The sequence below is a fragment of the Oryctolagus cuniculus genome, chromosome 12 (genome assembly GCF_051225735.1).
Source record: "Oryctolagus cuniculus isolate XC-2025 breed Fujian yellow rabbit chromosome 12, ASM5122573v1, whole genome shotgun sequence".
Classification (NCBI taxonomy): domain Eukaryota; kingdom Metazoa; phylum Chordata; class Mammalia; order Lagomorpha; family Leporidae; genus Oryctolagus; species Oryctolagus cuniculus.
Window position 1 is genome coordinate 8,812,621 of NC_142878.1, and position 24,193 is coordinate 8,836,813.

The 24,193-nt window shown below is 49.8% G+C and overlaps 2 long non-coding RNA genes across 3 annotated transcripts; both read right to left on the reverse strand.

The window, feature by feature from the left end:
- Nucleotides 1-5,948: 5,948 nt before the first annotated feature.
- LOC138844526 (uncharacterized) lies at nucleotides 5,949-22,310 on the reverse strand. 2 transcript variants are annotated; one of them, XR_011380430.2, is made up of 3 exons: nucleotides 21,556-22,310; nucleotides 7,341-7,415; nucleotides 5,949-6,093 (listed from the first exon to the last, which is right to left on the reverse strand). It is a non-coding gene; the product is annotated as an uncharacterized LOC138844526 (long non-coding RNA). The 2 variants fall into 2 exon arrangements; XR_016218719.1 differs by lacking the exons at nucleotides 5,949-6,093; nucleotides 7,341-7,415 and adding an exon at nucleotides 8,453-8,743.
- LOC149122927 (uncharacterized) lies at nucleotides 19,238-21,543 on the reverse strand. The gene is made up of 2 exons (XR_016218720.1): nucleotides 19,541-21,543; nucleotides 19,238-19,423 (listed from the first exon to the last, which is right to left on the reverse strand). It is a non-coding gene; the product is annotated as an uncharacterized LOC149122927 (long non-coding RNA).
- Nucleotides 22,311-24,193: the final 1,883 nt, after the last annotated feature.

A 24,193-nucleotide genomic window follows, 5' to 3' on the forward strand; every position in this document is an offset into this window, starting at 1 on the left:
ACCACAGGTGCACTGCTGGAGAGATGACCAGTCCGCAGGTGCACTGCTGGGAATGTGCAGCCACAGGTACAGCAGCCCCACCACGTCCACACCGTCCTTCTGGGCTGCGGAGCTGTGCAGAGAGGAGAGGGAGGCACGGGACAGGGGAAGCAGATGACGCTTCCGTAACCCATCGCAGTGGAGACGAGGCTGTTCCCAGGGGTCCGGAGGCAGTTGCAAGTCCCCCTCTCCCATGGAGCCGCTGGGCCGCCTTGGTATTTCTGGCTGCCAGGGCAGGTGTTGCCGAGGACGTGAGCATCCCTCTCTGAGCCCGAGTGCCACCACCATCTCGCACCCATGTCAAGCTTGCTTCTCCTGCTCCTGCGCTGAAAAACAGCTGAACAGATGGAGGCTGACACCTTTCTCAGGAATCCTGGAAACCCACCAGCCTACCCACTGAGGCACGAAAAACCAGAGAGAGAGAGAGAGAGAGAGAGAGAGAAGGATCTGAAAATGTGGTGTAGAGAGGAAACTGGGCGCAGCAGGATGAGCCCCAGAGCCTCCTGCCCCGCCTGGCTGCTGCACAGCGTTCTGCATGTGTTCTCAGAGCCGGGAGCCTGGGAGCAGGGCCCCGCCCCTGCCACCTCCTAGGCAGCAGGTGCAGCCCCAGCCATGAGGCCGAGAACCCCGCGGGTCACTTGGGAGGCTCCTTCTCCCAGGGTTCTTGAGATGACTGAGAGTAGAGTTTTCCGAATTCATTTGCTTGCCTTAAAATAACAGAATTTCTTGCAGGTGAAAAATGAAGCTTAGATTATAAACAAATCACGGAGAAAGTGAGGAGAGGGGAAGGAAGCCGACACCATGGGCTGCACCTGCTTTGCCCTTCAGAGAGCAAAACACACTGCAAACCCATAGCTGGACTTCAGCGCTCAGGTCCAGCCAGGAACACTGCCCCCTGCTCTTTCCTTGATGGGATATGGAAAAAAATCGAGAATGCCTCGTGGAGAGAGGGAAGGATCTCAGCTCCAGCCACCGAGTCACAGTTAGGGACGCTAGGAAGGGTCCTTGCAGGTGCACAAGGAATATGTGCATTCTGAAAAAAAACTGTGTGGGATTTCAAAAAATCTTGCACCAAAATAAACCTGCTTTTAAATTCCATTTCCACAGACTTTTTGAAGTGTCCCTGTATAGATGTTCTTTTGTGCCACACAGTTCCTGATTTCTTAAAATACATGGAGGCCATATTTATAGCACATAACGCAAGGCACTAGGCCAAATTCCTTCGCCCTTTTGTTAAACGTGAGGCAAAATATCTATAGGACATCTGTCCTGGCAGCAGACTCCTCTGTCTGTCAGCCTCAGGGACTCCGTGTGCTGTTCCCAGGCACTGCTGCTCCAGCTTGTCATTCTCCACAGTTTCGAGGTCTTGGGGCCAGAGAAAGCCTTACAGGAGCAGGAGGGAGTCCTGGCCCACAGGCTGCCGTTCTAGGGCCAGCGGGGTCTGAGCGAGCAGCAGGCCCGGCCACTTGCTTGACTGGTGCTCAGCTTCCAGGAAGCCTATGAACTTGTTTAGGGTTTGACCAACAGGTGGGCAGCAAGAATGCAGACTGCCGCCCTCCACACAGATGCCCTCCTGCACAAAATGAGAAAACAGCCCACTGGGGCACCAGACAGCCAGCAGAATGGGAACCTAGGGCATAAGTTGGCATTTTAGCAGCTTTGAGAGCAGAATATTGGTGGTCGGTGTTGCATTATGGGTAAAGCCGCCGCCTGCAGCGCCCGCATCCCATGGGCACCAGTTCTAGTCCCAGCTGCTCCACTTCTGATCAGGCTCCCTGCTTATGTGCCTGGAAAAGCAGCAAAGATGGTCCAAGTCCTTGGGCCCCTGCACCCACGTGGGAGACCCAGATGAAGCGCCTAGCTCCTGGCCTCACCCTGGCACAGCCCTGGCCATTGTGGCCATCTGGGGAGCGAACCAGCAGATAAAAAAACTCCATCTCTCTCTGTCTCTCCTTTTCTCTCTGTCACTCTTTCAAATAAATGAATAAATCTTAAAAAAAAAAACAACTGCAAGACATCTAGCCAGCACTGTAGAAAGCAAGGGAAACAGTGGCGTGAAAATCGGCAGCACACAGAGTTAACTTTGTATTTGCCCAGTGAGACATGGTCTGTGGAAAGAAGATCAGGGAGCCCTGTGGCTGTCTCTCCACTCCAAAAAAAAAAAAAAAAAAAAACCCCAAACTCAAAACCAAAAAATCACAACCACATACCTGAAAAGTCGGAGAAGTTTCATTTCAGGATTGAAAGGGGACTTTACGTGTGTGCAGGGGACACAGTCATGCCTAAGAAAGTCAGACTATAAACCACAGGTGGAAAGAGCAGTCAACAGCCAGCCGCGCAGCCTCTGCTGCAGAGGAAGGCGCGGGGCAGGGATTGCCAGGCACACCTGGCCACGTGTCTGTTCACTGGAGCAGGTGTAGGCAGAAGGCTGGGACCCCTGGGATGGCAGAACCCCAACTGGAGATGTGTGAGATGGTCTTTTGGGATCTGGAAAGGAAATGCTAGACACTGTTTTCATTTTTATGTGCCATCTATGATTTTCATCAGTGCAGTTGTCACCCAGCATCCGGGGGAATTTGCTCCAGAACCTGAAAGTACATCAAACTCAGATGCTCAAGTCCCTTATACAAAATCCTTGAAATCCATGCAAATGCAGGGTTTTCAGAAAGTTCACAGACAATGCATATCTTGAGAAAACGTATGCGTGGATTTCAAAACGTTTTTGCTCCAAATTAAACATATCTATTCATTCCATGTTCCATGAAACTCTTGAAGTATCCTTGCATTTGCATATAGCATATACTCATCCTCCTGTACATTTATTTATTTATTTGAAAGGTAGAGTTACAGAGGGAGGGGGAGAGGGAGAGGGAAAAGGAGAGGGAGAGAGAGAGAGAGAGAGGTCTTCCATCTGTTGGTTCTCTCCTCAAATGGTCGCAATAGCCAGGGTTGGGTTTGGTCTGAAGCCAGGAACTCCATCTAAACATTCCATGTGGGTGGCAGGGGTCTAAGGACTTGGATCATCTTCCATTGCTTTCCCAGGAGCAGGAGCAGGAGCAGGAGCAGGGAGCTGGATCAGAAGTGGAGCAGCAAGGACTCGAAGTGGCCCTCGTACGGAATGCCAGCCTCACAGGCGGCAGCTTAACCTGCTGCACCACAATGCCGACCCCTCCTACACACATGAAATCATCTCTTTCGATTACTTGTAATACCTCATCTGATGTAAATCTATGTGAATGGTGGTTATACTATATTGTTTAGGAAATATAAAAATCACAAGATAAAAGTCTGCTAGCTATGACCTCAGACTGCAGCGCTTTGAGAAACTTAGCAGACACAAACGCAAATTCTCTTGTGAGACTGCTCCTTCCTTCTAGATCTGAAATTATTCCTACCAATAATTTTTAGTGATGAAAAACAGCACATAAATAAAAGTAGTCATGCCCATAGGAAAATAGTGAATAAGAGAGTCAGAGCAACATAAATTAGAAACATTCAAGAACTCGTATGTTGGGATTGTGAAACACAGATCATAAAACAAGCATGCTTATTATGTTCAAAGATTAAAGATAGCCTTTAAAAATATTTATAGAGGAGTGGGAGTTGTGGCACAGCAAGTTCAGCTGCTTCTTGGAACACTGCATTCCATATTGGAGTGCCAGGTTCAAGTCCTTGCTCCTCTACTTCTGATCCAGCTCCTTGGTAATGCATCCTGGGCAGCAGCAGATGGTGGCTCAAGTGCTTAGGCACCTGCCACTCACATAGGAAACTCAGGTGCAGTTCCTGGCCTCTGGCTCCACACTGGCCCAGCCCTACTGTTGCGGGCTTTTGAGGAATGAACCAGAGAATGGAAGATTCCCTCTCTCCCTCTCTCTCTCCCTCTCTCTCTCCCTCTCTCTCTCCCTCTCTCCCTTTCTCCCTCCCTCCCTCTACCTCTCTCCCTCTCTCTCTCCCTCTCTCCCTCTCTCTCTCCCTCTCTCCCTCCCTCCCTCTCCCTCTCTCCCTCTCTCTCTCTGCCTTTTAAGTAGATGAAATTTTTTAACTAGAAAAAAAAAAACAATATTTTTAGAGAAGAGGAAAGTATAAAAAGTGACACAGATGATTTTAAAAGAACTAAGTAAGATTTCTACAAATGAAAAGTTCATACATTGAAATAAATATAGAAATATATTAATCATGGTCAAAGAGACAATTTAATGAAATGGAAGATATACTAGGACATTTTCCAGAATGCAGCAGAAGGAGATAAGAAGATTGAAAATGCAGAACAGAGGTTTTAGGATGCAGGAGATAAAATGAGAAGGTGAACAAATGTTCAAGCAGTCTCTGGAGAGATAATAGAGACAATGTTTCAGAGGAAGCATTTGAAGAAATTAGGGCTGATCATTCCATAATGAAGTCAATAGTTAATTCAAAGCAGAATAAATAAAAGACTTTCAAATCCAAACATAACATAATGAAACATCAGCACACACACAAATAGAAAATACTAAAGGAGCCAGAGTGAAAAGGTATACAGCCTTCCTGGGAGTGACAGACGGACAGCTGACTATCAACTGTCCCAGTGGAAGTCATAAAACAGTGGAATGACAGCAGCAATAGGATGAGCAAAAATGGCTGCTGACCAGAGCTGCTAGGGTAACAGCAAAACACACAAACTTTCAGAAACAAACAAGAGCTGTGACTTCATCACCAGTCAACTCTCACCAAAAGAAATTCCAAAGGCAGGGAAAAATGCATCCTGGAAAGAAGAAAGAGTGAAGAGGTGGGAATGCAGAACATCATAAACAAAGATCACACAAAGTAGCAACAGTGTTTCCTAAGGCTGAAGAGGAAAGACAGCGAGATGCTGGGGCAGTAAGCACTGACTCTCCATGTGATAACAAACAATGATTACTGCAGAGCTGGTGAGGAAACATCTCAAACCCCTAAAATACAAGTGGGTGTGTGGACAAGCCACCAATAACCCAAGACCTGAAGAAACAGACCAAGCCAGGAACCAAGACAAATACTAAAGAAAGTGAGCCAAGAAAACATGCCTTAAGTTAAAAAAAAAATCTTTAAATTTCAGAATAGCTTTAAATTTACAAAACAAAAGTTGTGAAATAGTACAAAGAGTCCCCCGCATTCCTTACCCCCAGCTTTCCTATTGTTAACATCTTATGTCTGTGTGATGTATTTGTCACAATCTGTAACCCACACTCTGCTTTCCTGTTGCTAACACCATGAATTAGTATGATTTTTTTTGTCACAACTAATGCTCTACACCTGGCTTCCCCTATTTGTTTAGTCCAAATTCCTTCCTAATATTTCTTAAAAACTATTTGAAATGTATTTAAAATTTGTACCCATGAATATTAACTGAAAGGTATTAACATTGAAAGATCTATTGTAACTACTGGTTGTGAAAAAATGTTTAAATTTAAAAATTATTTGGGTATATTCAGAAAAAAAGAGAATGGAACTTGTAAGGGAAAAATATCACATTATCATTAGACTTTTTAGCAGTAGCACTTTATTATGCCAGAAAAAATATGCAACTATGTATTTAAGACAGTGTGTTACCAGGATTTAATATCCAGAAAAATTTAATTTCAAGTCTAGGAAATGAGCTACATATAAGATCTCAGGGAATATCGCTCCTCTGAGGGCTTTCCAAGAAATTTACTAGAGAATCAGCTCCAGGCAACAAAAATGACCCTCATCAGTGTGAGGGAAGATGGTGAGGATAAATTCACAGTGACCTGCACAGCTAAGGCTGAGTGGCGGCTGCAAGGCGGTGGGTGAGTGCAGATGCACTGGCCATGCAACTCTGACATTGTAGAGAGCAAGCTTGAAACATGCGGGCCCTTGCAGAAGACATTTGCAAAAGACATTTTTAATGTTTTAAATAATCAGATTGAGAGAGATGAGCATTTCAGGGTTTTTAATCCCACGTTTGTTGCATGTATAGCACAGGATAAAGCAAAGTCCTCATTATTGGGAAATTCTAATTGCATCAACTTCTGTGTTCTTGAGAACCAAGATTCGTGTTGTTGGAGAAAGGAGTTTTAGCTGTAACATAGAAGAGATTAAATAATATCTTGGTAGTTCTGAGTTGGATTAGAAGTATCAATATTGATTCATAAGATACTTTATATATATTTATATATATGTATTCAAGAAACGTGTGTATGTGTTCTCAGAAGTGTGTGTGTGTGTGTGTGTGTGTGTGTACTTAGTTCCACTGAAACAAAGCAAGGCTGATCTAGGGAAGGAGCACTCCTGGTACCGAGGTTGTATGTTCACAGATGTGTGCATTCAGGACTGCAGCCAGGACTTGACACACTGCCTGCACCCAGGCCTGGTGCAGGAGACAGAGGGGCGGCCCAGAGCAGGTTGCAGGTGAACATCAGGAGGCTGTGAAGCCCTCGGTTCATGTCAAAAGGACTCAGGAACCGACTGGAAGAGGTTCCCCCTGGCCAAAGTTGAGACACTGTGAGCTGCAGTAAAAATAATGTTTAAATTCACGAGTCTACAGTAATGCTGAAAAAAATTAGCAAAAGAACTGGTCACCCCCAGAAAATGATATGGAACCAGTCCATTATCTTGAGAAAGTGGTGGATGAGTGAAAAGTCCAGCATTTGCCCTGTCTATTCCGTGAGCTCTGCTGCTGGCATAGTAGGAGCTTCTCCTTACGACAGCATTACAGCTGTTACATAATTACGACAGCAGCAAAGAGAGAATATGACCATTTTGCATCCCCAGTGCATTAACATAGACTTGGGGACACTAAGCTTCAGTGCCTGTGAACACCAAGACTGACGCCTTGGCAGGATGTGCCTCCTGCAGCCTAGCCCAAGGGATCAAACCCAAAGCTGATCCAGCGAAATATGGAGTGCAAATTCATACGTTCTACTATGGCAATGAAATCAGCAAATCCACACTGTGGGAAATGAAGCTATTCATCATCTAGCCCAAGTTCTTTAGAAAGAAACTACAAGGAGAAGAAAAGGATGGGAAGGGGGAGATTATAGATGAAAAAGTGTAAAAATACTTTTAAAATTGTTATTTATTTTATGCATTTGAGAGAGAAATGGAGATTTTCCATCCATTAGTTCACTTCCCAAACACCTACAACAACCAGGAGTCAGGAGTTCAGTCTGGGTCTCCCATGGGGGTGGCAGGGACCCACCCGCTCGAGCCATAACCTATTCTAGTGGGAAGCCAGAAGAGGGAGCAGCCAGGACTCACTCGGGCACCTGCCTACCTGTGAGCTGGGTGTGGGTTTTCCCTGCCTTTGGACTCGGTCTAACACTTACCCCATCAGCTCTCCTGGGTCTCCTGCTGACTCGCTGGCAGAGATCGGGCTTCTCAGCATCCATAGTCACATGACCCTATTTAAAAATTTTATTGTTTTAATTTACAATTTTTATTTATTTCCATTTTATGTGAAAGGCATATAAGAGATAGATAGATGATAGGTAGATAGATAACTAGTTTGATCGATTTTCTATCTATTGGTCCACTTCCCAAATGCCTGCAACAGCCAGAGCTTGGCCAGCCTGAAGCCAGGAGCCAGGAATTCAACTCAGGCCTCCCACACAGGTGGCAAGGATCCAGCTACTGAACCATCAATTGCTGCCACCCAGAGTGCACATTCCTTGGGAACTGAATCAGAAGTGGAGCTGGTATGAGACGATGGCAACCCAAGGCATCCAAATACCACCCCTGAGCATATTGTTAATAATTATCTATTTATTTGAGAGCTAAAAGGAGATAGAGATAGATGATAGATACGTAGGTGATAGATAGATACATACATACATACATAGATACATAGATAGATAGATAGATACATAGATACATAGATAGATAGGTAGATACATAGATACATAGATAGATAGATAGATAGAGCTTCCATTGCTGGTTCACTGGATTGGTTCAGGGCTGACCCCAGGAACCAGGAATATCATCGAGTCTTCCATGGGAGGGGTGAGAAGCCAACTGCTTGGGCCATTACTGCTGCTCTCAGGGTCTGCATTAGCAGGAAATGAACGGAAAGTTGGAGACAGGTATTAAAGCACATATTAAACCTGTACCTGGAATGTGGCGTCTGTTACCACCAGTCCAGTGCCTGCCCCATAGCCTGCTTCTTACAGCAAGCATCTGGATCCATCCATCCAGTCACTGGCTGATCAACTGACTGATCAGTCTATCTATCCACTCTATCGGTGTGTGCATGTATATAAATATATATGGTTATACAGACATGCATTTTAAATCTCCTACTCATTCCGATTCCCTGAAGAATCCTAACTCAGGAATCCCCAGGAAATTAATACAAGGTAGGACTATCAGAAAGTGTACAATAATATGCCAAGTAAACACAAATATATAAGATATAAATAGTCAAATGCTCCAGGGAAGTGACTGAATTTTAAAATTTCAACTATGTATTCTAAAGGAAAACATCTCAAACAAAAGGCCACAGAAACTGGGTTGCCTGTGTCCCACATCGCAGTTCCTGGGTTCCAGGCCCGGGGCAGCTCCTTCTTCAGCTTCCTGCTAGTGTGGACCCAGGACTGCAGCTTCGATGCTCACGTGGGAGACCTGGAGCGTGTGCCTAGCTCCCAGCTGCGGGCCTGGCTGCTGCCGACATGCGCAGGGTGAACCAGTGGAACAGGAGTGCTCTCTTTCTCTCCCCACCCACAATAAATAAAAGCTAAAAAGTAAAGAAAAAAGAAAGAAATGGGTGACATGGCTCAGCTTAAGAAACAATTGAAATGAAAATGCTGGAGAAACGCCTAAAGGAAACAGATGTGGCCACATTAATATCAGACAACATGTTCTACGGTCAATAGTTTTATCAAAGACAAAATGATTACTCCATAATAATAAAAGATTTAATTCACTAGGACTGTTTAACAATTTAGAATGTGCAAGCACCTGATATTGTATGTTCAAAATATATAAAGATTGGCAAAATTATGCAGAGACGAGCAAATAGAGAGTTTTAACAAAATGAGTAAGTACCTTAAGATGATTCCTGGAATATTATCATATATTATAGGCTAGGACATAATATACAGATATATATATATATATAATAATGCCAGCACAAGCCAACCAAAGAAACGTAGAGAACCGAACCTTCTTACTCCTAGCATGAATTCTTAGCCACATTGCAAGATAAAAACTACAATGGCCTAGCCAGGCCTGAAGTCTAAGCAGTGTTACAATTTTCAAATATAGTCTTTTATTTAAAAAAATTTATTATTTATTTTTATTTGAAAGACTGAGAGAGAGAGAGAGAGAGAGAGAGAGATATCTTCCATCCCCTGGTTCACTCCCCAAATGGCTGCAATGGCTGGGACCGGGCCAGACTGAAGCCAGGAGCCAGGAACGCCATCTGGGTCTCTCACGTGGATGGCAGGGGCCCAAATACTCGGGTCATCTGCTGCTGTTTTCCCAGGCACATGATCAGAGAGCTGGATTGGAAGTGGAGCAGCCAGATTCGAACTGGTGTTCATATGGGGTGCCAGTGTTGTCTGCACTCACTAAACCCACTAGGTCACAACACCAGCCCCCAAATACAGTCTTTTAAATAAGGGTTCATATCCACTGTCCTTACTGGTGAACTTGGCCCTGCGTGTGCATTGCCCCTAGCAACACTTGCGAATGTTAATTGAAATCATCATGAATCGAACGCTTTCTTCTGCTTTTGTTAAGGATGCTGGACTGTCTAGGTTTCCATATGCGAGGAGGGGGAAGACTCCTGGTCCCCAAAGAAATTAGTGGGGAATGAGTCCTAAACCTCAGTGGAAAGCTAAACCTATAAACTTTCAAACCACCAAGTGTCAGAGAAGAGCCTCCTGGCCTAGGGACAGTATGGACTTCTGACACACGATGTGATGTGACTCAAGAAAGAAAATAATCAGTCAATCAAATTCCATCAAAATTTGAAACACCGTTAATAAAGTGAAGGGGCAAGCCACCAGGTGGGAGAAATGTTTTCAGTATAGTCTAATGATCAGATCCAGAATATATAAAGAACTCCTGTAAGTCAACAAGAAGAAGACAAATAGCCAACTTTTCACAGGCAAAATTCATGAACAAGCACTTCACGAAAGAAGATCTTTGCGTGGCCGATAACAGCTCACTCTGTTGCTACACATCAGGAGTTGCAAGTTAAAACCGCCACCAAATATTAACAGACACCAGCCAGAGTGGTTACAGCAAAAACGGCCAAGGTCAAGAGTTGGCAGAGAGTCCAGCAACCGAGCTCCCACGAATCTCTGGAAGAAGTGCAGTCCTGGAAATCCATTTGACAAATTGCACCTACTGTATGAAACTCACACAAAAATGCTGATAGCTGCTCTATTTGTCATTGCCCCTAGCTGGAAGCATCCACATATCCAGTGGGGAACGAATAAACACGTTTGTAGATGTGACACTGGACGAGCACTACACAACGAGGATAAAGCAGGAACCAAGGATGCACACAGAAGCCTGATGTATCTCAAAATCTTGAGGAAGAACTGGCACAGAGATGCGTGCTTCCACTTGCAGGACTGGGAGAGGACAACGCCACCGTGTGACAAGAGGAGCAGGAGTCCATCGTGCGTGAGTTTAGAAGAGCGGACACCATGGAAGATTTCTCACTGGAAAGGGGCTTAAGGGAGCTTTCTGCAGCTCAAAGTTTTATATCTTGGTCATTGGATCAGCCAACTACTTAAGACTGGAACGTCTCAGTGACAGTAAATAAAATGAATGTCCAGCACTTGATGATTTTTCTAGCCATCTTTAAAGTAATGAGATATTCAAAATATGTAAAATATTTCATCAAATGTGATGATAATGATTTTAGAAGTATCTTCTAAGATTTGTGGTACAAAAAAGCAAATCTCACATAACACACGTGGATATTTGTTCTTTTGTCATGTCAAAATGGTAGTATGCGGTCAAGACAGAGACAAATGGAAGCAAATACAGCTAAGATACCCAGAACAATTGCCAAAGACTTAAAATGCAAGAATTAGACAAGCATGCAATATGAGACACGTGTTTCAGGGTTGGAAGCACAATGGGGCATTTTAGAAAACATGGACCAGGAGCTGGCGCTGTGGCGCAGTAGGTTAAACCTCCATCTGTGGCACTGGCACCCCATGTGGGCTGCTCCACTTCCGATCCAGCTCCCTGCTGATGGCCTGGGAAAGCAGTGGAGGAGACCCAAGTGCTTGAGCCCTTGGACATGTGCAGGGGACCCAGAAGAAGCTCCTGGCTCCTGGCTTTGGAACAGCCCAGCTCTGGCTGTTGCAGCCATTTGAAAGTGAACCAGCGGATGGAAAACCTTTCTTTCTGTCTCTCCCTCTCTCTGTCTGTAACTTTGCCTCTCAAAATAAATAAATAAATCTTAAAGGGGCCAGCGCTGTGGCATAGCGGGTTAAGCTGCAGTGCCGGCATCCCACATGGGCGCCAGTTCAAACCTTGGCTGCTCCACTTCCGATCCAGCTCTCTGCCTTAGCCTGGGAAAGTAGTAGAAGATGGCCCAAGCACCTCCCTCAGGCCCCTGCACCCAAATGGGAAACCTAGAAGAATCTCCTGACTTAGAATCAGCACAGCTCCAGACATTGCAGCCATTTGGGGAGTGAACCAGCAGACGGAAGACCTTTCTCTATCTCTCTCTCACTGTCTGCAACTCTACCTCTTAAATAAATAAATAAATAAAATATTTTAAAAGATTAATTTGTAATTAAACAATAAAATCTGACTATGGTGGGGCAGGGGAGACACCAGGCCCAGATGACCTCATTCACTGGTGAATTTTATCAATATTCGAGGGGCCAGCACTGTGGCATAGTGGGTTAAGCTACCACCTGCAGTTCCGGCATCCCATGTGGGCACTGGTTGGAGTCCTGGCTGCTCCACTTCCAATCCAGCTCTCTGCTGTGGCCTGGGAAAGCAGTGGAAGATGGCCCAAGTCCTGGGGCCCCTGCACCCACCTGTGTGGGAGACCCAGAGGAAGCTCCTGGCTCCTGGCTTCAGATCGACCCAGCTCTGGCCATTGTGGCCAATTGGGGAGTGAACCAGCAGATGGAAGACCTCTCTCTCTCTTCCTCTCCTTCTCTTCTTGTGTAACTCTGACTTTCTCATAAATAATCTTTAAAATACAATAAATAAATCTTAAAAAAGCACATGGATCAGTTCATGGCATTTGTTGAATTTTATTTCAGTGATGAAAAACATAAGGAGATCAGTTGTTTGGAACCTATGTAAGGAAAGAGGTAATAAACAAGATGTATTCTCAATGAATGATTTTTTTAAAGATGATGTTTTGGGGGGAAATGGCGTCCATGTCACCGCAGCAGGGACGGTCACGTTGACCGCAGTTTTCCCTGAGACCTGGGGTGGGATTTTAGAGAGAACACTGCAAACGCAGAGCCGCACTGCGTGGTTCAGAAGCAAAGAAAGGCAAGGAAGACACGGAAGGCCAGCGCGATGCCAGAGCGCAGCGTGTGGCCAATTTCATGAAAACAAAGTGTCTGCAGCCGAGTTGGATCTCTCCTGTGAGGTAGACGGCCAGGCAGCCACCTTAAGAAACAGGTGCTGTCCTTTTCGACAAAAAGGAAAACACGACAGACTGGCTCCTTTTCCTGGGAGAAGCACTTCAGTCTCGCAGGCGAGGAGCAGGTGGAACTGAAGCAGGAGCTTCCTCAGGCCCTTCTATGTCACTAAAGGTGCTGCTTTGAACAACGAACCAGAAATTAATTGCTTCTGAAAAAACAAGCCACGGGGAGATCACTGGGAAACAGATGTTTCTAGATGTTTCCAGCATGCTCTGCTTTTTATGTTGTTACAAAAAGCTCTAAAGCATTACACACTGTATTTATGTGTCAGATTATTTTGTAGCCCGTAAATATGTACAAATAGTGTGTGTCAATGAAAAATGCAAAATATCACGCTGCATTGCCCTAAAAATGATATGAGCAGCTGTAAGAAACTCTTCTGTGTCTATACGTTAAAACTCAGAGGCAGAATTTTTATTTTCCAAATGAAAAATGAAATATATAACTGGGTTTGGAAACCAATTACTAAAAATACAAAACTGTGTTGTTGTTTCGTGGGTACAGTTCCAGCTCTGTAAGATGAGAAAGTTCCAGAGGTTGGTTGTGTAACCACATGAATAAACTCCCAACTAAATTGTACACCGAAAAAACAGTGCAGATGGTATATTTTATATTGTATATGTATTTTTACACAATTAAAACAATATCAATATCCAATACCTACCAAAGAAGCTTCAAAAATAAGAAATTAACATAAAAGGAGATGGAGAATGCCTAACCACATCCTGTTTAAATTTTCTCAAATCATTTGGTGGGTGGAACTGAAAAATTGAACATTGTGATTCACTACGGATGGTCAGTGATGCCTGTCTCCCACTTGGAGTCAGGCGTCTTTGAAAATTGTCTCCCACAGCTCCCTGGTTATGGACACCAAGTGTTCAAGGAGACTAAATTTAGAGCCATGTTTTCTCATTACAGTGTTGCAAAGGGGTGAATTAATAAGGCAATGAAAGATTTCTCAATCATATCACTCTCTAAAATATTGATAACTGAATGTTTAGTCATAAAGTTTTTAGTATTGTCAATTAATAAAGCCAAATTTAACTTTATTCAGATTTTTTAAATCTTTCTTATTTTCATTTTACTTGAAAGGCAGAGACTGGGAAAGGAGGAGCAGGAGTAGACAGCGGGAGACAGATCTTCCATCTGCTGGTTCCCTCCCCAAAGGGCTGCACCATCCAGGGCTGGGCCAGGCTGAAGCCAGGAGCCCAGAATTTGGGTCTCCCACGTGGCTGGCAGGGCTGCAGCGGCTGGGCCGTCACCTGCCGCCTCCCCGGATGTGAACGAGCAGGGAGCTGGAGTGGAAGCAGAGGAGCTGAGGCTTCAGACAGGCACTCTGCTGTGGGACACGGGTGTCCCAGGCGGCCACTCCACTGCATTGCCAAAAGCCTGCCCTGCAAAAGTTCATTTTAAACAAACGAATTCCATCTGTTTCTCGCGCTTTAAAAAGTTTCTTTTGTGATGGGTCACTGTAGACATATGTATCGTTATAGATCAAATATCCTTTATCTGAAATTCTTGAGACAGAACTGCCAGCAGGCTGGCAAGCCACGCCCTCCCTCTCGGGTCTGTGTACTTCCAGAGGATGCCGTCCATTTGTGATTGTCCAGCATCCCACCCCGTGCCACACAGGACACAGCCACACTCCTTTCTGGTGTGTTCTCTGGAAAGCTTTGTCTTGGGAAGGGCAGCCTCTCAGTGCTGCCAGAGAACACACGTGTGGTGTTCTGGGACTTGGCTCTCAGGCAAGGGACACGAGGACGCTGCCAGGCCCTGGAGCCCATGTTCTCGCCCCAGGACCTGTGTAAAGGTGTGTCTGTGCCTCACACCCACACTCACAACTGCACCTCCCCACTCTCTAGCTGTCTCCAGCTCAGTAAGCCATGTCGCCATGGGCCAGAAAACTAGGAGTTCTCTCTCTCTCTCTCTCTCTCTCTCTCTTTTTAATGTTTATTTATGCATTTTACTTGAAAGGCAGAGAGAGAGAGAGAGAGAGAGAGGATCTTCTAGCTGCGAGTTCATTCCCCAAATGCCCACAACAACCAGAGCTGGGCCAAGCCAAAGCCAGGCGCCTGGAACCCCACAGAGGTCTCCCACATGGAGATTCGGGGCTGAGCACCTGTTGACTCCCAGGCACATTAGCAGGAAGCCGGACTGGAAATGGAGGAGCCCAAACTGAAACTGACCCTCCAATAGGGGACACAGGCTTCCCACAGTGTGGCTTAACCCGCCATGCCACAGTGCCCGTCCGTCTTCTCGGAACCCTAACCCTCTTCCAACCACTGCAGCCAGAGTGACTGTATGTGAGCCCTGGTTCACACAGTCTTCAGCATGGTCCCAGTTCGGCCCAGATGCATGCCTGCATCCAGCAAACTCTGACCCTTGCCTGCTCTGCTCTTTCTGCTCCCCCAACCTCGGTATTCGACTGGGATATTGGGTCAGCGGAGCGGACCCTCCACTTCTCAGTGCCCGCAGGGCCACAGACTTCATGGACAGTTCTTGATGGGGTCACAGTGCCTGCCCTCCTGCACCTGCCCCCCACCCCGCCTGAGGGTCTTCCGTGGAGACAGCAGAGGCTCAAGGTGCAGGTGCAGGGGGACCAACATCCCCTGAGAGCACCCTTCAGCCAAGAGGAGCCAGAAGTTGGCCCACCGGCCCTGGGGGTCGTGTATCAGAGCAGCCCCAGCAGGACGGAGCCCCAGGTGCCCCCTGCAGAGCCTGCCCTTCACAGACCCTTCACTCACTCATTCTGCTCCCTGTCTGCCTGCCCCTTCCTCACGGACTCCCGGCCTCCAAGCCCTGGAGCTCTCCCTGTCACCTGCCTGGCAGCCCGGGGTGCCTATGCTTTGCAGCACAACACACGACAGGGACTAAGACGCTGTACAGGTCTTCCAGCCACAGCTGTGTCTCCTGCAGAGTTTGAACTCCCAATCCCAAACTTGAAGACTGCAGTTTTGCTCCTCCCCACAGTCACAGCCCCCAGCGCCCCTAGCAAATACTCCAAAGCTTTTTTTTTTTTTTTTTTTTTTTTTTTGACAGGCAGAGTGGACAGTGAGAGAGAGACAGAGAGAAAGGTCTTCCTTTACCACTGGTTCACCCTCCAATGGCCGCCATGGCCGGCGCACCACGCTGATCCGATGGCAGGAGCCAGATGCTTCTCCTGGTCTCCCATGGGGTGCAGGGCCCAAGTACTTGGGCCATCCTCCACTGCACTCCCGGGCCACAGCAGAGAGCTGGCCTGGAAGAGGGGCAACCGGGACAGAATCTGGCGCCCCGACTGGGACTAGAACCTGGGGTGCCGGCGCCACAAGACGGAGGATTAGCCTAGTGAGCTGTGGCGCCGGCCCCAGAGCTTCTTGATCATTGATAAGATGAATGGCTTGGACCTGGGACTGGATCTGGTTTCCCCCACCTCCTCTCTGTGTGATCTGGGATGAGTGACAGCCGCTCCTTTGGCCCCAGCGCCCTCCCAGGAGGAGGAAGCGACCACCGTGGACCTCCTGGGGGAGAGGGAGGCTGAAAGGAAATGATCTTGTGAAAGGACTCTGTAGACGGTGAGTGCCCATAGCTGCAACCCTGGCAGTCACTGTCACCACCCTCAGTCTAAAATAGAGCAGCGCAGCAGGCGCCCCAGGAGCAATGGACAGCACCGCGAGGCAGGGGACTCGAGGGCCAGCAAGGGAGGAGGGCAAATGCTTTCCAGAGAGGCCAGCGGCTGCTCGGGGCTGCTTGCTCCCTGCTCTCCGCTCGTGGGCTAGGACACGACGTGGGAGTGTCCTTGGACAAATCGGCGTCGTTGGTGGACCTCAGGGACCATTTCACCATGAGTGCTGCCCTGCGAAGGGGGCCTGGGGGGGAGGTATGAGCACAGACAGTGGGAAGTGTGTCTACTCTGCAGCCTGCCATGGCCGCGGCACAGGCCTCCGCGGCCACTGCCTTGGCTCACAATGAGCGGCAGGAAGCGGCACCTGCAGCTCGGCCCGGTGAGCCGTCTCAAGGTTGGCTGAGAAGTGACCAGAGGCCTGCGCCATCTAATCATTTGCTCAGCCGCCGGCTGGAGTTGCGTAAGAGGGGTGTGAGGAGCAGCTCATGAGGCAGCTTGTGGCCAAGGCTGGTCAGCAGTGTGGTATCCACCTCGGTGCGGGTCTGTAATGCCTTACTTACAGCCGTGTGAGCAGTGGTTCTCTGTAAGGGTCTACAGGGATCTTCAGTAAGTGCGGGAAGAACTGAGCATCTTCTAGTATGTATTTATGTATCACTACAAGATGCGAGTGTGCGTGCACATTTCTGTGTATTTGTAACATTTCTGTTTGGCAGTCTTCTACCTATATTGTCATATATTACATTGTTAAAGCATTGCTACAGTGTCATGTTAAGGATTTCCAAAGACCTTCAGACATAATCTTTTTTATTTAAAGATTTATTTATTTATTTGAAAGGCACAGTTACAGAGAGAGAGAGAGAGAGAATCTACCATCTGCTGTTTCACTCCCCAAATGACCACTATTGCCAGAGCTGGGCCAATCTGAAGCTAGGAGCCCAGAGCTTCTTCTGGGTCTCCCACGTGGATGCACGGGCCCAAAGACTTGGGCCACCTGCTGCTGCTGTCCCAGGCACATTAGCAGGCAGCTGGACTGGAAATGGAGCAGATGGGACTTGAACTGGCGCCCATATGGGGTGCTGGCACTGTAGGCAGCAGCTCTACCTGCTATGCCCACGTGCCGGAGCTGAGTGCCTGGATTTGACTCCTGGCTCTGCCCTGATCGTGGCTTCCTGCTAATGTGCACCCTGACAGGCAGCTGATGATGGTCAAGCAGTGGGGTTCCTGCCACCCACACAGGAGCCCTGCATTGAGTTCTAGCCTCTGGATTTTCCCTGGCCCAGCCCCTGCTGTTGTAAGCATTTGGGGGATGAACCAGGGGATGGGAGATTCTCTCTCTCTCTCTCTCTCTCGTCAGCCTGACCTGACACAGGAGGAGCAGGGATCCCTGAGCAGGTGGAGATGGTCCTAGTGACTCTCCCTTCCTGCTTGGCTTGTGAGTGCCCTTCTTGGAAGAATTGTTCCTGCTAAAGTTTTTCTCCACCATATTTGCCATCAGTGGTGCTACACTGCGGGGTGGAGCGGACATCTGTTGTTCTTGCCTGCCCAGCATCTTTTTGTAAAGAGAACATGATGTGTCTTTCAGGGACCCAGGTCCCTGAGTTCTCTCAGCCTGGTGATGAGGGTTAGAAAAGGGTGCATGATAGCCCCCCTGCGAATAAAGCCCACATGGAATAAAACAGAGCTGAGATGGGGATCGGGCCAAGTCTAGACAGCGTTGATGATCTCCTGGGTCATGCTCTGCCTGAAGCTGGGATATCTATGGTCAGTTCCATGGGCCTATTAGATCTCTTTTTTGCATAAAAGCCTTTTCCCCCTGGCTTTTGCAAACACAGAGAGCAGCCTGACAAGGCTGGGTTTTGTGGGGCTATGTGTGGACCTGGGGGACTTCAGCACACAGACAGGAAATCTGCAGGTAGAGACGCGGGCACTGCTGTGTGTGGCTCACCTCTCTACCTGTGTGACTGTCCTGTGTCACTGTCTCGCACGACCCCCTAAACGCTCAGGATGACCACACGTGGTGCATAGCGAGGAGTCGGTCCTGACACCCCTCCCGTGAAGACGTTCGGCCCACTCCCTAGCCTGTTTAGCGTTCCTTCTTCCTGCCAGGATGCCCACAGTGGGAGGGGCACATGCTTGGGAGTCAGGCAGACCCTGGATCCTACCAAATACTAACTATGTGGCGTTGAGTGACTTAACGTAACCAGGCTCGGAATTCTGTGTTCCTGCAGTAACGTATCTAGATCCTAACTATCGGTAGGGATTCAAGTGTGTATGTCAAGGCCAAGCACATGCGTGACTTGTGAAAGGAGGGGGTTGAGCGCACAACTCCCCAGACACCGACTGAGCCCTTTCAAAGCGTCGGACTCTGGAGAAGGGTGTTTGTTGGCAGTATTTTATTTAATCCTCCCAACGACCCTGGGAAGGGTGCCCTCCTGTGTCGCTCCCCTTCTTCATGGAGGAACGACACAGGACCCTGCGCTGTTCTTTTGTCTGCTCAGCCCTTCCCGGGTTTGCTGCTGGTTCTTCCCGGGTTGGCTACCGTCCCTCCACCTCCGTGGAAGGGCGGTTCCCCCTGCCGCTTTCCCCACTTCCGCGGGGGAGCAGCACACCGCCGGTCGGCTCTCTCGGGGGCTGCACAGGTGTTCCTTCAGATAGATGTTCCCCTTAGATGTTCCTGGTGCATGTTGTCTTTCTCCTCCTTTATAGTCCTCTTCCACCAATCCCAACTCTGCTACCCACACGCCGAGTACGCTGCTCTCCTCCAATCAGGAGTAAGTCCTACAGTTTATTGGTTGAACTGGAGGCAGCTGTGTAGAAGCTGTTTCTCCCTTCTCAGCGCCATATTGTGGGAGAGCAGATGCATAGAATAAGTCTTAATTCCAGTAACTTAGTCTAGTCCGAGTTGCTCCCCACACTCCTGCACTCCCCCGGCTGGATACCACTTTAAGTCCTTCCCCCACAAAACAATCAGCAAACTCCCAGCAGCTGGAGCACCAAGAGTGTCAGAGCTTGGCCAAGGCTGGGCAGGGCTGCACCCCACATCCACGCTCCATCCCCTGGCAGGCCCTGGGAAGATGGTGGCCCCATCTGATGTTGCCTGTCTCCCCTGCCTCAAAGGACAGAGAGCAGAATCCGGTCAATGGGATGGAAGCCAGTGGAGATCTGGGGGCAGCTGCGCATCGGGGAAAACGTGAGGATGAAGCATGGAGAGAGGGCATGGAGGCCAATCCCCAACCCGCGGACGACCCTACTGGCATGGGGGTCTGGGCTCAGACAAGGCAGCCCCCACCTGGGAGTGGCCGCACTGGTTCTCCTGGAGTTGACCCCTCCTCTGATGAGCAGGACAACATCCATGGCAGGGAGCTTGGCCTCCAGGATGCCCGGGCAACCAGAGGCTCCGGCGTGGACAGTGTATGGTGGGCAGAGAAGTGTGATCTCTCACCCGGGTCTTCCCCAGGGGCCAGCGCAGTTACATGGTGGAGGTGCCTGCACCAGGGCACAAGGACTGGACAGCAGTGACCTGCAGAGCATTATAGCTGCAAATTTCACCCGGAAATACACTATGAGTCAAGCCCAGTAAATCCTCAGAAATCTGGAAACCCCCCAAACCAGGAGAGCCACTTTTTAAAAGTTACTTCATGAAAAAGAGATTGAGAAAAGCCACCTATCAAGGATTTAATTTTGTTTACACAAGCTCTGCTTTTATTATTTTAAAAAATTTTATTCAGGGACTAGCATTGTGGCATAGCAGGTAAAGCCGCCACCTATGACGCTGGCATCCCATATGGGTGCTGGCTCAAGTCCCAGCTGCTCCACTTCTGATCCAGATCCCTGCTAACACACCTGGGAAAGCAGTGGAAGATGGCCCAAGTGCTTGCACCCCTGCACCCACATGGGAGACCCGGATGAAGCTCCTGGTTCCTGGCTTCATCCTGGCACAGCTCCAGCCATTGAGGCCATTCAGGGAGTGAAACAGCCGATGGTAGATCTCTCTCTCTCTCTCCCTCTCTCTGTAACTCTTTCAAATAAATCAATAAATCTTAAAAAAATGTATTTGTTTTCATTTTATTTGAGAGACAGAAAGAGTTAGCTTCTATCTATTGGCTCACTCCCCACATGCCCACAGCTGCCAGGGCTGGGCCAGGCCTAAGCCAGGAGCCAGAAATGCAAACAGGTCTCCCACATGGGCGCAGGGGTCCAAGCACTTGGGCTGTCACCTGCAGATTCCCAGGGTGTGCGTCAGCAGGGGCTGGACCAGAAGGGGAGGAGCCAGCCTTGGGCCAACACTCAGATGTGGGACACAGGCTCCCAGGCGGCGGGGTCTAAACCCTTAGGTCAGACGCAGCCCCCAAACTCCGTTTTAAAAAGGAAACCAGGCACTGTTTAGCCTAAGCATGAAAACTGCCAGGTCAGCAGCTCTTTTCAATGTTGCCTAAAAGAACTCCTTTCTAGATCAAGCCGGAAGAACCACGGCTTCCCTGTGACAGTCGCCCAGACCCCTCAGGAGGCTGCGGGAACTACCCAAAGGCAAATTAAGGGCAGCACAGCGCCCCGGCGAGGCGCTCCTCTGTGGGTCACAGGCTCAGGGCAGGAAGTTCCCCGGGCCCTGAGGCAGGTGCGGGCGAAGGTTCATCTCTGGCCTCTCCTGGCACGGATTTTGTTTTGCTCTGCAGAACAGCTCAGCTCAGGCACCGTTTGGGTTCTCTTTTGCAGGCCCTTGGAGAACGACACAGACCAGGTGCTTCCCAAAGCCGGTGGGGAATGGGGGTAAAAGCGGGCTTTGGTGCAAAAGTTTATGAAACCTAAGCGCACAAAAGGGGTCTTCAAACATGTCCTGGGGAACGGGTATGGTGAAAACACTATGCTCGGATTTTTTTTTTTTTTTTTTTTTTTGTAAAAAAAACTGCACCAAGGAAAACTTCTAATGCCCTCCTACTCACTGAGGGAGTGAAACACCCTCCTACTCACTGAGCCCTCTTCGGGGGCGTCATGGGCGAGGGAGTGCGCCCTTGACCGTGGGAAGCGCGAAGGGCCGGAGCCCAGATCCTGGCTTAGCCTTGGTGTCTGGGGTGGCCCTAGCCTTACAGAGGCCCCGCTCGCCCTGCGGGCTGGCCAGGGGCCCCCAGAGGCCAGCGCACTGGCACCGCCTGCCCGAGGCAGCGTGTCCAGCCTGGGGAGCCCGGCAGGTCCTTCGGAGGGGCTTTCCCGCCTCCCCTTTCCTTTCCGTCCCCTCCCGCAGCCCCCTGCACCCGGCCGTGCACCCCAAACACACAAAAGACCCCGCCCCGCCCCGCGGTTGTTTACCAGGCTCTGCAGCGCGCACGGTCGGCGCGGGGCCGCCACCTGCCGGCGGGAGACGGCGCGGGCCGGGCCGCGGCCGATGACCCAACGCCGTAGGCATCTGGGGATAACCTTTCGCCTTTCTTTCCAAGACCAAATAAGGGGGCTCTTCCCTCTGCGCGCCGGGCCGCGGCCGTCAGGCCAAGGGGCGTGGACCGGAGGATCCGGGAACGAGGCTCCGGTCGGAGAAACAACCGCCAGCATTGTTCGCCCTGGCGCGGCCGGGCCGCGGGGGATCGGGCGCCCCGGGCCGCAGGCAGTGGAGCGGGGCCCGGGGAGGGAGTCGCCGCTGGCTGCCCGGGGCGCGTGACCAGACAGCGCGATGTGACCTATATTCCCGAACGAGGCCCCGCCATCAGCGGGGCGGCCCACCTGCCCGCCTGCCGGCTCCCTACGACCCCCGCGGGGGGGCCGGCAGGCCGGGGCTGCGCGCTCTCGGCCGCCTCCTGCGCGCCCGCCGTGAGGACCTGTCTAGAGGGTGACCGGTGGTATCCACCAGGGGTTTGAAACCGGTACTTGTGGCTGTCTCCTTCCACCTGGGGCGGCTCCTAAGTAGATTCCGGGGGGAACATCATGGCAGCGCTGCTTAGCACAGCGACAATGGCCAACCTACTGTGACAGCTCAACCACGTGCTGGAAACCGCTCACCGCATCCCTGCGCCCCGAAGATCACTCGTGTTTCACCGCGCGGGGCTCCCAGAACCTGCTTACCTGCCACCCGGCAGGTGAGGCACCGCTGGGAATTAGGTCGGGGGCGGGGGGGGGGGCTCCAGAGGCTGTCCCCGGGCACAGGAAATGCCGGTGACACGCGTGGAGTGACAGCCGCTGGAACCACAAGGGCGTGCACAACGGTGTCCCGCCGCGGTGCGGTCAGTGGCGCCCGTGGCTTGCTGCAGTCACCTCCGGCTGGCGGAAGTTCAGTTTTCACGCTGTGAAACTTTCTCTTGATGATCACGGTGCAGGCTGGACCCAAATCCTGCTTTCTCCGCGAAGCCTGCCTGGACCTCCCAGTTGGGAAACCATAGTTCCTTGTCAACTGGGAGCGAGTGTCAGACATTCCGTGGCCATGTGGACATACACCTGTGTCCTCAGCTAACAAGTGACCCTGGGAAGGGAGGCAGGAGTGGTTCCCTTGTCCCCTGGAACCTTCCACGGGCTTCACCCACCGTGGGATTCAGCCAGGATCAGCAGGGGCCTGGCCTCGTGGTGCAGTGGGCTAAGCTGTGGCCTGCAGCACCAGCATCCCATAAGAGCCCCCAGTTGAGTCCTGGCTGCTCTGCTTCCAATCCAGCTCCCTGCCGGCGCACCTGGGAGAGTGGGAGAGGATGACCCAGGTGCTCGAGCCCCCGCCACCCGTGTGATGGAGTTCCAGGCTCTTGGCTTCCGTGGCCACTTGGGGAGTGAACCAACAGGTGGAAGAGCTCACACTCTGTCTCTGCCTCTCTCTGTCTCCAACTCTTCCAAATAAATAAATAAATATTTTTTCTTTTACTTTTTAACCTAGAAACCTTTTATTCAGGTATTATCAATCTCTTAGACATGTCATTGACTACATTTAGTCATACTGAGTTAGAGGATAAATTTTCAAGTAGGTAAAGGAGAGAATTAAATTACAAAACCAAATTGGAGGCCTGTGCCGCGGCTCAATAGGCTAATCCTCTGCCTGCGGCACCAGCACCCCGGGTTCTAGTCCCGGTCGGGGCACCAGATTCTGTCCCGGTTGCCCCTCTTCCAGGCCAGCTCTCTGCTCTGGCCCAGGAGTGCAGTAGAGGATGGCCCAAGTCCTTGGGCCCTGCACCCGCATGGGAGACCAGGAGAAGCACCTGGCTCCTGGCTTTGGGTCGGCAAAGCGTGCCAGCCACAGCGGCCACTGGGGGGTGAACCAACAGAAAAGGAAGACCTTTCTCCCTGTCTCTCTCTCTCTCACTGTCCACTCCGCCTGTCAAAAAAAATTGGGATATCCTTCAATATTCAGTCATTCATATATATATATATATATATATATAGACAGGCAGAGTTAGACAGTGAGAGAGAGAGAGAGAGAGAAAGAAAGGTCTTCCTTTTTCCATTGGTTCACCTCCCAAATGGCCACCACGGCTGGTGTGCTTTGCTGACGCAAAGCCAGGAGCCAGGTGCCTCCTCCCAGTCTCCCATGAGGGTGCAGGGCCCAAGCATTTGGGCCATCTTCCACTGCACTCCCTGGCACAGCAGAGAGCTGGACTGGAAGAGGAGCAACCGGGACAGAATCCGGCGCCCAGACTGGGACTAGAACCCGGAGTGCCGGCGCCGTAGGTGGAGGATTAGCCAAGTGAGCCACGGCACCGGCCCTAATAAATATATTTTTAAAGATTCATTTTATTTATTTGAAAGGCAGAGTTACAAAGAGATAGGGAGACATGGAGAGTGTGAGATCTTCCATTCACTGGTTTACTCCCCAAATGACTGCAACAGCTGGGGCTGAGCCAGGACGAAGCCAGGAGCCTGGAGCCTCATCCAAGTTTCCCTGCACATGAGTGCAGGGGCCCGAGAACTTGGACCATCCTCCACTGCCCTCTCAGGTACAGCAGTAGGGGAACTGGACTGGAAGTGAAACAGCTGGGAG